The sequence below is a fragment of the Octopus sinensis genome, linkage group LG2, assembly GCF_006345805.1.
Source record: "Octopus sinensis linkage group LG2, ASM634580v1, whole genome shotgun sequence".
NCBI lineage: Eukaryota > Metazoa > Mollusca > Cephalopoda > Octopoda > Octopodidae > Octopus > Octopus sinensis.
Window position 1 is genome coordinate 136,590,297 of NC_042998.1, and position 6,000 is coordinate 136,596,296.

Consider the following 6,000-nt stretch of genomic DNA (forward strand, 5'->3'; position numbering starts at 1 on the left):
ATGCCGTAGAACTCGTTGAATCTGTCTCTTTTTCTCTCTCCTACCTCTCTCTCACGAAGACGCACAAATACACACACATTCACACATTAATTTATTAACAAACATTTGTATTTATCACTTTCTTTGTCGTCCTTCCCCGTCTGTCTCAAAAACACGCACAATCACACACTGGCAGCCAACCGAGTATATACGTAAGCACATACATGGAAAAGGGAAGTAAAAAAGTTTGCGCCAATCGTTAGCAACTCACAAAGAAAAGGGCAGAAAACTTCAAGAAATTTTCACAAGTAGTAAATTAGATTTAACGTGGAAAATTTTCAATCATATTATGACTATATTACCAGTGATATCAATCTCTACTGCAATAAATAAATAAACATCGACTAACAACCTTTTAATGAAGGAGATAAGATGAAGGCCACGAAACGTTGAAAAGGTTTTGAATATTACACCACGCACACATGCATACATACCTACCTACCTGCCTACCTACGTACCTACCTACCTACATACATACATATTTATACACACGCACACACATACACCTACACATATGCAGACTATCATTAACATGCATGGGCAATGAAATATATTCATATATAATAAAGTAGGAGGGACAAGAACAAGAGGTTAAAGAAAGGGACAAAAAAGAAAAAAATATATGTATGTGTGTGTGTGCGTGCATGTGTGAGCGTGGGCATATATATATATATATATATATATATATAGGGAGGGTAGAAAAGTGAAGAGTGAGAAAGAGAGAGACAAAAAAGTGAGATAGATGCATATTTAATAAATAAGTTGACATTTGCAATTTATCTGACATGGTCGAGACTAGTTATAATGGATGAAAGAAATAGTTTGGGACGCTTAAATTATCAACTTCCTCCCTCCAATACGAAATGTGTTACACAATTTTATTCCAACAGTAAAAACAAAAAAATATTTTATTGCAGTTCCGGCTCCACCACCACTACCACCACCACCACCACCAACAACAACACTGCTACCACCTCGACATGTACTACTATCACCATAACTACCACCAATACCACCTCCACAACTACTAATACCACAACCACCACCACCACCACCTTGATACTACCGCTACTACTCCGCCACCGCTACTACTGTTACTACTACCACACCCGCTGCTACCACTACTACTATTACTAACAACAACGCCAGTGGTAATAGGAATTTCAAATTTTTACCACAAGGGTAGCTTGGGGGAGGGGATTAAGTAGATTATATTGATCCCAGTGCGTAACTGGTACTTATTTAATCGATCCCGGAAGGATGAAAGGCGAAGTCGACTGCGGTGGAATTTGAACTCAGAACAGCAGCATACAAAATACTTATTTCTTTACTACCCACAAGGGGCTAAACACAGAGAGGACAAACAAGGACAGACAAACGGATTAAGTCGATTATATCGATCCCAGTGCGCAACTGGTACTTATTTAATCGACCCCGAAAAGATGAAAGGCAAAGTCGACATCGGCGGAATTTGAACTCAGAACGTAGCGGCAGACGAAATACCTATTTCTTTACTACCCACAAGGGGCTAAACACAGAGAGGACAAGCAAGGACAGACAAACGGATTAAGTCGATTATATCGACTCCAGTGCGTAACTGGTACTTATTTAATCGACCCCGAAAGGATGAAAGGCAAAGTCGACCTCGGCGGAATTTGAACTCAGAACGTAGCGGCAGACGAAATACTGCTAAGAATTCTGCCAGCTCACCACTTAACAACAACAATAATAATAATAACAATGACAATAATAGCAAATGAATGTCGGGAGTTCTCCGTCATGGATTAACAAATGGCGTAGGCATTGCATTCCTGGGTTACAACGAAGTATTTCAGACGCTGCAACAAAGACAGAAAGTACGTTTTAAACAAATCGTTCTTCAGGCTAAAACTTTTAACCTACACCTTCTATAATAACTCCGTTCTATTGAGCACATCAAGCATTTAATTAGTTCACACTGCCATGTGGTTCACTAAAAAAAAAAAAAAGTTTTCTTGGATAGGGTACGAGAACTAATCAAATATTTTCAATATGTACTGGATATAGAAAAGGTTGAAAACGATTTTTCTACGTAGACGCTTGATCTGCTAAAGATTCATAAATCTCCCTCGAATTTCACTTTATCATTCTAAGATAGAGACACATTGGATAAAATAGTCCTAGGTATACTATAGAAAGACGAGTTGTATTTGATCGTGGGTCTGCTAGGTCAGAGCTAACCTGGGGCTAAACAGCAACAAGTATACCTACCTACCAACCTACCTACCTACCTATCTACCTACCTACCTACATACATACATAATACATACATACATACTTACATACCTAAATGAACAAATGAATGCGCGGAATTTGAGCCCAGAAAGTTATAAAAAAACCTAAAGAAATACCACAAGACAATTAGTCTTGTGATGTCTTCTGTGGGTCCGAGGATTGGGTGAAATTTCTGTTCACTCTCAACTTGTGTTGCGGGTGATGTTGCAACTAGAAGCTCAGTCCCCGGACATGTAATTGTTGATACTTTGGAGATTGGGGATTTTTACTCTTCACTACCTTCTCTTTAGTTTCTCCAGCTTTTCAGAGAAAAAGACGTTCAGGTGGATCCTGCTACCACAGCTATAACATCTAGGTCTTTTCCCTGCACCAGTAATCTTAAGACCATCGTTTCTGTATCCTCCACAGAGCAGATCTCTGGAATTTACTTATGATCCTAAGTACGGCCGGATGAAAACCTATCGAGGCCCTGAGCACTTGAAAGATTTTGGTGCCCCCATAAAAGATTATGTAATTCAAAATACAAACAATAACAAACCATAAAATATATTTTTATTTTTCAAAACGAAACAAAACAATATTGTTTATTTTTGTATACTTCCACTTTATATTTGAAAAGTTTCCTCAAAATTAATCTTAGGTAGCACATCTGCATCTATACTTAATAGAACTAAAGGTACCCTGAATATTATTTTAACAAATTTAAAGTGATTTCTTTTGAGCCATACACCATTTACTATTTCTGTGGTGCCCACTCCATCCCTTGATGCCCTAAGCACGTGCTTATTTTGCTTAACGGTTAATCCAGCGCTGCTCCTAAGTAGTTATAAGGATATTGAAGTCCATACTGACGTCCTTCCACTACCACTGACCACATGTTCCTTGTTGACCCTATGCACACAATCTGTCTATATTGCTTTCCAATGTGAAAACTAACCAAGGGTTTCTGTTATTAGCAATATCCTTAATACCAGTTTTATGTACAATTGACTATATCTTTGTTCCACGTTGATCCGTGTATTACGACAAGCCTATTTACGATAGTGGAAAAATTCCATTTCAGTCTGCCACTGGCTTCGTCTTTTGTCGTGAAAAGTAAGCAAATCTACTGTATGTTTTACCTCACTGAAGAGACGATACATTGTCCAATACATCGGCTATTACTTGTTTTAAATCAGCTTTGGATGTCATGTAAAAAGCTATTCCATTATTCTAACATTCTCCTTACCAGTTGCTAGACAAAGTCTTCGGGTAAATATATGGAGTGTTTCATCACACACGCTTGTCAAAATTGTCGTTGCTACGGAACATTGCATATATCTAAACTCTCTGGTTACCGTAACGTTCGCGAATGTGTGTGTGTGTGTGTGTGTGATGCTACTACTACTGCTGCTGCTATTGGAGTTGTTGTTCTTGTTTATATTTTCATTTCGTGTATTCAATTCAATATTGTCCTCGTTATTTGTCGGAAAGGTGTTTTTGTCTCGTGTATGCTTGTCAGTAGGACAAAGCTAGCAGTCTTTGTTTTCTTTTTTCTATTTTTTTTCTAGATGTTCTTCATATTTAGAATCTGTGTTAATATTTTTTTCAGATGTTTATAACTGGTGAACGTGATATTTATGTCGTTACAACCACTACTGTGGAGATTACAAACATCCATGTTGAACTGCAAGTGAGCGAAGAGCTTACATACTTTTAGATCAGAAATACTCAATAAAAATACCCTTATTTTGTCCATACGAGAGTGTAGACAGGGTTGGTACACAAGCTTTCCATTGTCTTCCTTTAGCATTCTGATTTCTTTTCTTTGTATATGAAATAAAGAGTGGTAAAAAATACAAAGAGAGCGAATTTAAAACGTTCACTCAAGCTAAATGTAATAATAATAATAATAATAATAATAATAATAATAATAATAATCTTTTCTACTCTTGGCACAAGGACCGAAATTTTTGGGGAGGGGACCAGTCGATTAGATCGACCCCAGTACGCAACTGATACTTTATTTATTGACCCCGAAATGATGAAAGGCAAAGTTGACCTCGGCGGAATTTGAACTCAGAACATAAAGACAGACGAAATACTGCTAAGTATTTCGCCCAGTGTGTCAATGATTCTGCCAGCTCGTCGCCTTGATAATAATAATAATAATAATAATAATAATAATAATAATAATAATAATAATACTAATCAATTCTTTTTTATTGGCCACAAGGGCTGACACGCATGATTACATAAAGGGACAAGACAGGACGAAAGGTTACAAAGGGTTTTGCCGTTTTTTTTAAAAACATCGAGTAAAAATCTTTATAACAACTTATAAAATTCAACAATGAAAAACTCCCAAAAGGGGGAGACGTTTCGAAAGGTTCCTGGTGGAAAAAACCCTACAAAAGCCAACGGGAGCCTGGTAAAAAAAAAGGGGGTGTAGAGAGTCCCCTTTCTTCTCCTTTTACATTACCTTTTTCTTTGAAATCACAGGCGAAACCTGAGAACTGGTCCATTTATACAGGCCAGTCTCGCACAATTCACCCACCTTCATAAAACTTGCTATCGGACAGCACTTTCCTCTCTAACCTCATCTTCCTTTTCAAGTGAAACTTTAAAAAATTGATGAGGCCTTGACCAAAGAGGAAAGTGTCTGTCTTTAGCCCTTTCAAACGAGTCCACCACACGACCTCTTTCGCCACAGCCACTAGGCACAAGAAAACGGCCTCGCCCTCCTTGTTAAAGGAGGTCGGCGGGGCAATCTTCACTATGGATTCGGCCGATAGTCGGATCCGTCCTACACGTGACAGTAGCTGTTCGACATAAACCCATATTTCAGCAATACTCGGGCACTGAACGAGTGCGTGCAGAACGGTTTCGTCGTCCTGGCAACACCTCGGGCAGGCCCGGGTGACGGCACTTCCGTGCCGGTAGAGTTTATCTCGAACAGGCAGAGCCCCTCGGTAGCACTGCCAAGCGAGAGACCTCTGGAAATTATCCATCGGCCCCGGCCCGAAAGTCCTCCCGAACAGACCGCACAGTTCGTCATCTTCAACGCCTAGAGTTTCCCCGAGAACGTCGTCGCATTTTTCCTCCACTAACCCTCTATAGAACGCTAGAGTGGAGCTGTAACCGACCGCATTGCCCGCCTGGCGGAGGGCGGAGAGGGCTTGACGGCACTCGAGGTGCCAAGCGCCCTTTCTCGGTCTACGTTTAATCCAGGTCTGTAGCTCCGTCAAAGAGACGAGCTGCGGAAAATCGCGTCTGACAAAAGACGACCACACCTGTTCACCGTCTAGGAAGCGCTTGAGATGCCGCAGCCTGAGCGCATGTCTGCGCAACAGCAACCACGGCATTCCAAGGCCTCCGTTCAGCGGTCGTTGACAGCAGATGGATCGCCTGACCAGTGGCACCTGACCCTTCCACAAAAAGTCGAAGAGCAGACGTACCAGCTTGGCCAACCAGCGGTCGGGACAAGGGACGACGGTCAAGCGGTAATAGATGACGGATGCGATGTACGCATTCGCCACCTCCGCTCGACCTTTCAGGGACAGCTTCCTCTCGGCCCATTTCTGGGTGAGACGTGCCACCCTGCTCGTCACCTCTTCCCAGTTCTTATCCACCTGGAGGTCCGGACCGAACCAGACCCCGAGCAGTTTAACGGGTCCGTCTGTCCAGCGCCCTACGACGCTGTTGGAC